This window comes from Nyctereutes procyonoides, unplaced genomic scaffold (genome assembly GCF_905146905.1).
Source record: "Nyctereutes procyonoides isolate TBG_1078 unplaced genomic scaffold, NYPRO_anot_genome, whole genome shotgun sequence".
Lineage (NCBI taxonomy): Eukaryota > Metazoa > Chordata > Mammalia > Carnivora > Canidae > Nyctereutes > Nyctereutes procyonoides.
In genome coordinates, this window is record NW_026574980.1 from 4,940 (window position 1) to 17,168 (window position 12,229).

The window sequence follows — 12,229 nt, forward strand, 5'->3', positions numbered from 1 at the left end:
TCAGGTTGTACTACAAAGCTGTGATCATCAAGACAGTGTGGTACTGGCACAAAAACAGACACATAGATCAATGGAACAGAACAGAGAATCCAGAAGTGGACCCTCAACTTTATGGTCAACTAATATTCGACAAAGGAGGAAAGACTATCCACTGGAAGAAAGACAGTCTCTTCAATAAATGGTGCTGGGAAAATTGGACATCCACATGCAGAAGAATGAAACTAGACCATTCTCTTTCACCATACACATAGATAAACTCAAAATGGATGAAAGATCTAAATGTGAGACAGGATTCCATCAAAATCCTAGAGGAGAACACAGGCAACACCCTTTTGGAACTTGGCCACAGCAACTTCTTGCAAGATACATCCATGAAGGCAAGAGAAAAGCAAAAATCAATTATTGGGACTTCATCAAGATAAAAAGGTTCTGCACAGCAAAAGAAACAGTCAACAAAACTAAAGGACAATCTACAGAATGGGAGTAGATATTTGCAAATGACATATCAGATAAAGGGCTAGTTTCCAAGATCTATAAAGAACTTCTTAAACTCAACACCAAAGAAACAAACAATCCAATCATGAAATGGGGAAAGACGTTAACAGAAATCTCACAGAGGAAGACATAGACATGGCCAACAAGCACATGAGAAAATGCTCCACATGACTTTCCATCAAGGAAATACAAATCAAGACCACAATGAGATACCACCTCAGACCAGTGAGAATGGGGAAAATTAGCAAGACAGGAAACAACAAATGTTGGAGAGGATGTGGAGAAAGCGGAACCCTCTTGCACTGTTGGTGGGAATCCAGACTGGTACAGCCACTCTGGAAAAACTGTGTGGAGGTTCCTCAAAGAGTTAAAAATAGATCAGCCCTACGACCCATCAATTGCACTGCTGGGGATTTACCCCAAGGATACAGATACAGTGAAACAGCAGGACCCCTCACCCCTATGTTTATAAGCAGCCATGTCCACAATAGCCAAAGGGTGGAAGGAGCCTCGGTGTCCATCAAAAGATGAATGGATAAAGCAGATGTGGTCTATGTATACAATGGAATATTACTCAGCCTTTAGAAATGACATATACCCATTATTTTCTTTGACGTGGAGGGACCTGGAGGGTATTGTGCTGAGTGAAGTAAGTCAATTGAAAAAAGACAAACGTTATATGGTCTCATTCATTTGGGGAATATAAAAATTAGTGAAAGGGAATAAATAGAAAGGAGAGAAAATGAGTGAAAATATCAGTGAGGGTGACATGAGAGACACAGAACTGGGAAATGAACAAGGGGTAGTGGAAGGGGAAGTGGGCAGGGGGTTGGGGTGATTGGGTGTTGGGCACTGATGGGGGCACTTGGCAGGATGAGCACTGGGTGTTATGCTATATGTTGGCAAATTGAACTCCAATTAAAAAAATAAAGAAAAAATGAATTTGTGGCACAAAATAGGTTGAATTACTTTAAATAACTCATATTCACTCACCAGCTGATAGGTGTAGTTTTTTCATATCTATCTATCTATCTATCTATACCTTGCTACTTACTATTTTGGATCAAATCCTCTATGTCCTTCTACATGCATACACATTCAGATTTGTAAAAGTTTCAGTGTTGCAAATTCTATCAACATTGATTTTAGGAATTGATTATGGCTCTTGCTTTAAAGTCTGTTTTGTTTTATATATAATATTAACAAAAATAATGTTATATATATGTATTTCAAATACTATTTCATTGTGACTGCTTTATCTTTTTCATGCTTTTAGTTTCTTTTTTTATCTTTCTTTTTTAATAATAAATTTATTTTTTATTGGCGTTCAATTTGCCAACATACAGAATAACACCCAGTGCTCATCCCGTCAAGCGCCCCCCTCAGTGCCCGTCACCCATTCACCCCCACCCCCTGCCCTCCTCCCCTTCCACCACCCCTAGTTCATTTCCCAGAGTTAGGAGTCTTCATGTTCTGTCTCCCTTTCTGATATTTCCTACCCATTTCTTCTCCCTTCCCTTCTAGTCCCTTTCACATGCTTTTAGTTTCAATTTTTCTTTGCCCTAGGGGTTAAGTGCATTTTTTGTCAAAAGCATGTATTTGAAAAATAGTCACCAAAAGACATGTTTCAAAATGTTCAAAGCAGCTCTGCTCATAATATCCTTAAATAGGAAAAGGTCTGAATGTCTAGCTACAAGAGAATGGATCACCTGTCACATATCCATGCAGTGAGATACTACAGATCAATGAAAACAATCATAAAGTAGATAAAGCATGAAGAATGAATCTCATGAACATAACAATGAGAAAATAGACACTGAGGAGTATAATCTGCATTAGTATTTTTCTACAAAATCAAACACTAGGTAAATTTCATCAACTTTATAGATAAAGATAGTGATTACTTTCTGAAGGTGGTGATTTTAAAGAACTATGAAGAGGACTTCTAGTGTACTGGTAATTTGTGACTTTTATTTTTTTTAAGATTTCATTTATTTATTCATGAGAGACAGAGAGGCAGAGACACAGCCAGAGGGAGAGGGAGAAGCAGACTCCATGCAGGCAAACTGATGTGGGATTTGATCCTGGGACCCCAGGATCACACCTCAGGCCAAAGGCAGGCACCAAAGCACTGAGCCACCAGGGATCCTCAATTTGTGACTTCTAATCTGATTGCCAATTACATAGTATTGCTCATTTTATGGATCTACCCATTCTACACATGAAGATGATCTTTCTTCTAGTTATGAAGTTGGTCATTTTAAGCACATGCCCTTTCAATCTTTAGACTGACAAATGTTTTGTGATGGTCTTTCAAAAGATAAAATCAAACCTTGCAATATTCTTGTTTCTTTATTAGTAGCTGCTAAGAAGGTAGTTTGTCCAATTTTTCATTGCTATAAAAACTCTACTTAATGTTTTCTCCCTCATCATTTTTTTTCCTGCTATTCACACTTCTTTGCACAGTGCCTCCAGAATGATTGTACTTCTTGCATCACATGTGCCTAATCTGAAACTCTTTCAGGGGCACCTTGGTGGCTCAGTTGGTTGAGCATCTGCCCTCAGCTCAGACATGATCTCAGGGTCCCAGGATCAAGTCCAGTGTCTGGCAACCTGCTCAGGGGGGAGCCAACTTCTCTCCCTCTCCCTCTGTTTCTTCTTCCCCTATTTTCACTCCTGTGTGTTCTCATGCTCTCTCTCATATAAATAAATAAAATTTTTAATAACAAATGAAACTCTTCCAGGATTGTGACTACCTTCTTCTCACAAAATTCCACTCTCCAGTCCCTTCTCTGTCATAATTGCTTTGTTTCTTAAGAGATCATATCTTTGAAACTATGAAACATGAGCAAAAGACCTGATATTACAGTTGAAAGATTTTAGGGTATTACCTGTTTACACTAGAAAATCTTTTTCAGAAGATGCTTCCCTTAGTTAGAAGATGATTTCATCCAGGTATTGTGCTGCAATGCATTTGTTTCTAATTAATACATCTTATTTTTTTAGAGCAGTGTTACTTTCATCACAATATACAGTAGAAACTACAGAGATACCCACCTGTCCCTCTCACTGGGATAGCCTCTCCCCCAGAGTGCTACATGTGTTACAGTCAAATGAACCTACACTGACACATCATTATTACCCAAAATTCAGTTTACATCAGGTTCACTGTTGCTGTCGTACATTCTGTGAATTCTGACATGTATAATGACAATTTCCAAAATGCAGTGACATACCGAAGTTTCACTACCCTAAAAATCCTCTACGTTCCACCTATTCATCCCTCTCCTGTCTTTAATCCTTGGCATCCACTAATGGATCTTTTTGGTCTTTCCATAGTTAGGCCTTTTCCAGAATGTCATACATAGATTGCCCCAAACTTAGAATGATCTGACTTGTACTTTTCCCTTTACAACTGGGCAAAACTGATGCATAAGTGTAGTAGAAATTGTATTTTGAATTTTGGATTTGGATCTTTTTCTGGGCTAGTTATATGCAGTATAATACTCTTTTGTGATGCTAGGCAGGGACTGTGACACCCATGTGCAGGATGCCTGGGAGCTGTGGTTGAGCATCAGCCTTTGGCTCAGGATGTGATCCCAGGATCCAGGATCAAGGCCCACATCAGGCTCCCTTCAGGGAGACTGCTTCTCCCTCTGCCTGTGTTTCTTCCTCTCTCTCTGTCTCTCATGAATAAATAAGCAAAATCTTTAAAAATAAATCCATGTGCAACCAAAATGCATTAGTTTTTTCATTTACTTTGTGGGGAAATCACACCTTATTTCTCTTTGCTAATTCTCTCTCTCTCACTCTCTCTGTCTGTCTTTTCTTATTGTAGTAGGAAAAGTCTTTGGTTGTGGATCCAAACACTAACCATTTACTTACCAATTTTAGGCCAGTAGGAGCAAGCATTAAGATTATGGGAAATGATACTAAACTCTGGCCCATAGGTGGAATCAGCATTCTGATCTGTAGGTTCTCACTGTATCTTCACTGTTTATGATTATTGATTTCAATTGGGCATCAAGAGAGTTGACCCTAAAGAACCATCTTAAAACAGATTCTACTCTAAATATTTGTTTGCACAACTGATTTCTGTATGAACTAGAGGATGTATATATGAATGTTCTATCACAAATTTAGATTAATTCATTTAGTTTTAGATCATAAACTTTTATTAGATTACAAATTCTGAACTAACAAAGAATATCTATTATTGTGTGGTCTGGCCTCTAAGTATTTTAATAAAATTATCATCAAAATATATTCTTTTATAATTCACTAATTAATATACCATTGTTTTATGTCCATTGACTCAATCGTTTTTTCATGAAGGTTACAGTACCTCTACCATCTTAGTACTCCACAAGCCTAAGTTTCCAGTCAATTTTGGAATGCAATAATTAGTATTTCTTCCATGATTACTTTAAACCTGTAGTCCTATTGCCCCCTTCATTCCGCTTGCAAGACTGATGATATACAAAACCTGTGAGATAGTCCCTGCCTTTTTCATTGACATCTCCCTCTTTTGTTTCTCAGAGTTGCTTAACCAATAAACTTCTTCAAATTAATTACATGCTTCCTTTGAAAATACTGATGGACACCAAACTTTCCTCATGGCTTTTTTCATCTCTGAATTTCTCTGAGTATAGATTAAGGAACTGAACAAAGGAGCAATGATGGTGTAAAACAGAGCAAATATTTTGTCCTCAGGAAGAGTAATAGGTGGCCTAAGGTAGATAAAGGCTACAGGCCCAAAATATAGATGGCCACAGTGATATGAGACCAACAGGTAGAGAGAGCTTTGCGTCTTCCTTCAGCTGAGAGATTTCTTAAAGTGAACAGTATAGCCATAAGAAACAGATAAGACAATAAAGGTAACTAATATGACCATACCTGAAAGGGCAATCACAGGGACACCAGTGATGTAAGTATCAGTACAGGCCACTTTAAGCAAAGGAAAAATATCACAAAAGTAGTGATCAATTTCATTAGGACCACAGAAGGGCAAACCAATTGCAGTAGAAAATAAAGGAAAGGCATGAATGGCCCCACCAGCCCAAGCAGCTAAGACTAGGAGATTGCATCTTGTCCTGTTCATGATAACCACGTAGTGGAGAGGTTTGCAGATGGCAGCATAGCGATCAAAGGCCATGGCGGTGAGAATGAAGATCTCAATGCCTCCAAAGAAGTGCATTGTAAAGACCTGTAACATGCAATTGTCATAGGAGATGATTTTCCTTTCCACTAGCAAGTCACCAATTAACTTGGGTGTAACTGTAGAGGTGTAGCAGATGTCTATTAAGGATATGTGTATAAGGAAGTAGTACATTGATTGGTGAAAAAGAGGGCTGCATCGAATGGAGATAAGGATCAGAAGATTTCCTGCCAACAGAGCAACATAACAGAGTAAGAAAATGACAAAACAAAATATTTGTATGCTCTGGTCATATGAAAGTCCTAGAAGTATGAATTCGGAGATGTTTCTCTGGCTTGTCATATATTTGCTTTGGCATATGCTTCCACAGGGACTTAGGTTTCTGAAAGAAAGAACACATAACCAAAGGTGAAAGTTAACTCTATAAACACAATAATGTAAAATTTATTAAAATGAATATTGACATAAAGATTAATTTTTCTTGATTTATTGAATTAAGCTGATTCTCTTTATTTTGTCTTTTATAAATCTAGCATGACATAATTTCATAATGGCAATCACGAGAATAATTACATATTTTACTCACTGTTATTAGTACTTTTTAAAATATTTAAATATTTTGATAATACATTTTATTACTATTAATGACATATTTAGATAAAGAACTGCTAATTATATGAGTTAGTCTTAATCAAGAAAAGATTTTGTCCATATTTCCAGTTCTTATACCTTACAAATAAAATAAATGATCCTCCTTTAAAATTACCTGAGAAAACACTCTTAATGTTCTGGGAATGAATCCTGAAGAAATGCACATTTGTTTATAGATCCAGTTTGAACTACTGAACTTTGATTTCTGTAGAGCATACTATATTTTCCTACGTAGTCAAATATTGTCAATGTATCATGTTAAACCGATGGAATTTCACTTACATTAGAAAGCAAAGTGTTTGAAAACAATACAGCAAAAGAAAGAATATCAATTAATGACTGAAATTTTGAGAAATATTCAGGAAGCCCATTCATTTGTCACATTTTTACTTTATGAGTTAAAATTTAAAAAATACATAGTAGGGGTGGTGGAAGGGGAGATGGGAGGGGGTGGGGGTGACAGGGTGACGGGCAGTGAGGTGGCGCTTGACAGGATGAGCACTGGGTGTTATTCTATATGTTGACAAATTGAACACCAATAAAAAATAAAAAATTAAAAAATTAAAAATACATAGGATCATGGAAGTTTGTGATAGCAATTGATCAAGGAAAGGTAAGATTGTTGAATTGCCCAAATATATTTGAATTATACATGAGTCATGGCTCTTGCTGAAAATTTCATACTTTAGTTACAATGTGAAAAATCAAATGCCAATTAAAGGAAATAAAAGTGAAAGCAACTTGAAGACAAACTTTGTGGTAAGTTAGCACTTGGTGGTATCTGTTGCAATAATGACTAAATGTAATATTCAGGAAATCACATCTTTGTAACATTTATCTTAAGACATCATTTAATCTGGGCAAAATGAGTGTAGGATAATGAAGAAACATCTCGAAAAGCTATTTTACCCTCTAAGGAGGAAATATCTGATCCTAGTGGGTTTGCAAAAACTAACACATCCTCTACCTTAGTCTGATTCTGAAGTGACAGACATATCTGACCATCAGATGTTTATTTAAAAAATAAGAAATGTGGGCACCTGTGTGGCTCAATGCATTGAGCAGCTGCCTTTGGCTCAGGTCTTCATCCTGGGGTCCTGGGATCGAGTCCCAAGGTGGGCTCCCTACTTGGCCAGGAGTCTGCTTCTCCCTCTAACTACTTCCTCCTCCTCGTGCTCTCTCACACGCTCTCCCTCTCTCAAACAAAATTTTAAAAAATAAAATAATGAAAAATTGTAAAAAATGTTTACAATATTGCTATACAATATTGTTTAACAACAATCATCTGGAGTGACTCACAAATTTAATATCAATGTTATTGATAGGCTTTGAGAAGATTTTACAAGGCAAATAATTGACTGCTATGACATTTTAGAATGGTCTCTACCTTACCACATCAATTCTATTTTAAATTACTACTCACAATTCTAACTTCATAAAAATAGAAATTTTCAATTAGTTCCTACTTTGCTTTCAGAATCACTAACAAGGCTTCCTATCCTCCATTATATAACAAATAAAATAATTATATCACAACTGATATCATAGAGTGTTCAGCAATTAACAGCAACTGAAGAATACTGAGAATTTTTAGGAGTATGAGGATCATTGACTTATCTTCTGTTCATTGCAACTGGTACTAATCTGTGTCCATGAGTTAGAAACAATGTTAGTTCTTAAGTTATACCTAATTACTATAACAAACTGATTTAAGTAATTTTTTTTAAAAAAATTAAATTTAAGTAATTTTTAACTGATAAGTAATTTTCTCTGGGTCTAAAGAGAAGAGACATTAAGAGAATCCTAGTAATTTCTCAGATTTGAAAGGGAATACACTGTAAATATTAAAAGACAGAAATTCTGATTCTTCCTCAATCTGGGGCTATCTTTCATATGGGAGAGAACTTATAGGAATGTCATGAAGGACAGCATGAAAGAACTCTTTTGGTTCCTCATCTGAGCAGAAAGGAATATGCAAGACAATGGGTTAATAGACAATCCGTCTGCCTTTTGAGTATTTATGTTAGTAAAGAGGTAGGGAATATTTAATATACACACATATCATAGAATTCTCTGATTCTAAAACATTTGAAATAATTCGCCTTCAGTTTTACAAAGACAAATATTCCTAATCAAGGTTCCTGCTTGTTGGGACACCTGGGTGGCTCAGCAGTGAGCGTCTGCCTTTGGCTCAGGTCCTTATTTTGGTCCGGTATTGAGTTCCCAATCTAGCTCCCTGAGAGGACTGTGCTTCTCCCTCTGCCTGTTTCTGCCTCTCTCTCTGTGTGTCTCTCATGAATAAATAAATAAATCTTAAAAAAAAAAAAAAGAAACATGATCCTGCTTGTCTTCTAAATCATCATTGGATTTTCATCTCCAATAGCTCAAAACCTCATCCTGTATTCTGAGGGAACTTGCTCTGTGATCAGTGCTGCTTTGTAGAGGTAAAAGGTAAGAGGGAAGAGTCAGTTGATGAGAATTATTGTCATAAAACAATATAGTGATACTGAGGAATCCTCCCATGAGAAAACTGAAGTCACAGTTGGTGAAGTAAGAACTTCAGGGAACCATGAACAAAAGATTGAAACAATAGTAACACAGAAAGGTGTAAAACATTGAGACATCTCAAATAAACTGGCCAATGTGATCCTTGAGCGAATTGCTTAATCTCTTAGGCCTCATGGTACTCATTTCACAATTAAGATAGCATTATAAAATTCGGAAGTTTAATGAGGGATACATGAGGTAATGTGAAATAGCCAGTGACATGTATGGTTTAAAGCTGTCATTTTTCTTTTATGGTCTTTCCTCTTTGAATGACTAGTTTAAGACCACAGATTGTCATGCGTGCACACACATCCAATGGAAAAATAAAGGAAATTAAAAAGAACATTCATAACATGGATTTAGCAAGTATGATCATGATAAACTCCAATTTCAGCAATCTGTTACTGAAAGTGTGTTAATGTCATAATCAATAGGTTATCTTAGCATTTTTCTTGACACTAATCACTAGTTTAATTTTTTTCTCTACCAAAAGGTACTCAAAGGATTACTTTGGTTTTTGGTATTGTTGAATACAAATTATGTAGGTCTTTTGAATTACAGTATTCATAAGGAAGTTCTTATATTTGAATAAAAGTTTCTACCACACATTCAAACTTTCTTAGTGTAACAGAATGTGGGATGCTATAAGTTTACCGTAGTTGGCTCAAATGAAACTACTCTATTTTAGGATGGCAGATGTTTTGAAATAATAAGAAATTCTTTGTCATTGTACATATTCAAGCATAGAGTCTGTTTCTTAATAATAATACAGAGGACTGCCTGTAAGCAAGATTCGGGGTCACAATGAAATTCAATGTCAATTTGAACATGTTTCAACTAACTCTACTGTTTTGCTCTCCAAAAAGGGGAATTTTGCTTAAAGCTAATGTCCCATTAAAACTGAAGTAAGCTAAAACATTTGTATAGTAATCAAATTGTCATATGCTTCAGGAGAAGTTGTAGCCTTTAGGATGAATTTATATACAATAATTGTAAAGAACACACAATTAGCCTAGCACACGTGGGGTGGTACCCTTCCCAAACCAAGGTGACAAGGGTAATCCACTAACCATGAGATCTCAGTGTCTGTCAGGTTAGTTTGGGGCTGCATTCAGATGCATCCTCAGATATTCACTCTGCCAGTTTGTCTCTAGTATCAAAACCTGGAATAAATGAAGGCAATTACAAAGCCATAATTCAAACACATTCAGATTAATTCTCTACAAATACTTTGAAAGTTTCAGCATGTCTTAAACCTTCTACAGTTTACAAGGGAAGTGGACTTCAAGTATTCACTTAAACTCGTTGACGAGAGAAGTGGATCTTCATCCCACAGGAAAGCAGGCTGGGAATTTTGAGAGTTCATTTAACTCCTTAAGAATAGCTCAGAAATAAAAAAAGCAATATGTGTTCTTATATTCCTTCAAAGCTAACACAAGTACTTAGGTTTTAGGAATCATCCACTTATTTTATGCCTATGCCTGAAGACAATTCGTTCAGAGGGACAAATACAAACTTAAGTGGCAATGCGAGATATAATAGGTCTTTGAAAGCTTTATGTAATTATGTTCCCAAAGGCATTTCTAAACAGGTCTTGGCCTAAGTGTTGCAAAGTCACCATCCACAGAAGTGTGCTTGGTGCTCTTGGGTATAAACTTTCCATATTTGCCTATCTGAGAAAAAGAAAGATATTGGCCCTTTTCCCTGGAGGCCCCAAAAGGCTATAATCTGACTGCCCTGCACTTCCATTTTTCTCAAAAGTAGGAAGGAAATTGTAGCCTGTAATACTATCAAGTTAGCTTTCTGGAAAATCTGAGATGAGTTAGGAAAAGGAAGAACCAAAGACAACCACTTGCAGTCCTTTTTTGGAAGTTTTCAAGATCTTTGGTGCCAGAGTACTTAGATAAATAAAATCAATGATTTCTGATAATATCATTGGTATGAAGTTAGCACTGAATGGATGAGCCATTGGAAAACGAGAGACAAAGACAGAATAAGAATAAATAACTCTTCCTCATAATGTGGCTGGGACAAAAAGCAAAAATGATATGGAAAAATCAGAGGAAGGAAGCAAAGTACAGCAAAGCCTTTAGTGTGTTTTCCATCCGGTTTCCTCTGCTCACTGGCTATTCACAGGTTGTTTAGACTCAGTCTTATCTGCATGCACTGAAGCTAATCGGTCTCTCTCTATTAGATGCCAATCATGTATGTAAAGTTTTCTCATGCAAGAAGTGACAGGAAATCAAATTTTATAATATTTAATCTGTTCCAGATCAATCTACTTGGCCAAATAACAACCAAAATTTAGTGAGAGATTGTTGGGTAGACTAAGTTAATCATATTATTTAATGCTCATAATAATGCAAATTTTGACACAAATATTATTAGCTTTACTATATAGACAGAAACACAGAAGGTTCTAGAAGTTAAATAACTGTCTCAAATTGGCAGTAGAGAACTGAAGCAAGAAAATGCATTATTTTACTTTAGTACTTCTCTGGGGGCCTTAAATGTTGTATAGCCCTGAGGAAATGAAGGATTGTAGCGCTTCCTCTTACAGCGCTTTATAACCCAGTGATTTATAGCTTCTCTACTTTAACGTTATGCCCAGTGTTGACCAAGCTGTACTCAAGGGCTAGCCTATACCGACCTACAGCAGGAGATAACTGGTCATATCTCTAACCTCTTCCTGTACACACACTTGGACAACCCTTGGGGATGAATATAAGTTGCATTTATATCCTCAACTGTTTAATGCATCCCTCTCTATATACTAGTTTTGTTACATAGTTTTAATTTTGTTGAAGCACAAATCATTTTTTTATGAGCAGCTTTTTTTTAGATTCATTTATTCATGCTAGAGGGGGAGAGAGAGAAGAGAGAGAGAGAGAGAGGCACACAATGGAGGGGTGGAAAGAGGAAAGAAAGCCTCAAGCAGACTCCACCCTGAGTGCTGAGCCCTGCAAGGGGCCCCACCTCAAGACTCCAAGATCACCACCTAGGGGAAACCAAGAGCTAGATGCTTAACCAACTTTGCCACCTAGGTGCCCCTATTTGGACAGTTCTATTCCACACATTTAGAAAATTTTCCTTGTAATCCAAAGTCATGAAGATCCCCTATAATGTCTCGAATTTTTTTTACCTTTATATTTCACATATAGGTCTAAGATCCATTTTAAATAAACCTGTACAGGTTTAATGTATAGATAAAGATTTTCTGTCTTTTTTTTGTTTTGTTTTGTGTGGTAGATCCAGATGCCCAACGTTGCCACTCTCTTTTTTTGCACACTATTTTTTCTTCAGTGAATTGACTACAGACTTTTATGGAGATGAGTTGACCGTAGGTGTGCAGGTCTACTACTGGGCTCTCTAGTCTGC

At 36.6% G+C, this 12,229-nt stretch overlaps 1 pseudogene; it reads right to left on the reverse strand.

Moving 5' to 3' along the window:
- Positions 1-5,062: 5,062 nt before the first annotated feature.
- Positions 5,063-5,995, reverse strand: LOC129510490 (olfactory receptor 4P4-like; annotated as a pseudogene).
- Between the last annotated feature and the right edge of the window lie 6,234 nt (positions 5,996-12,229).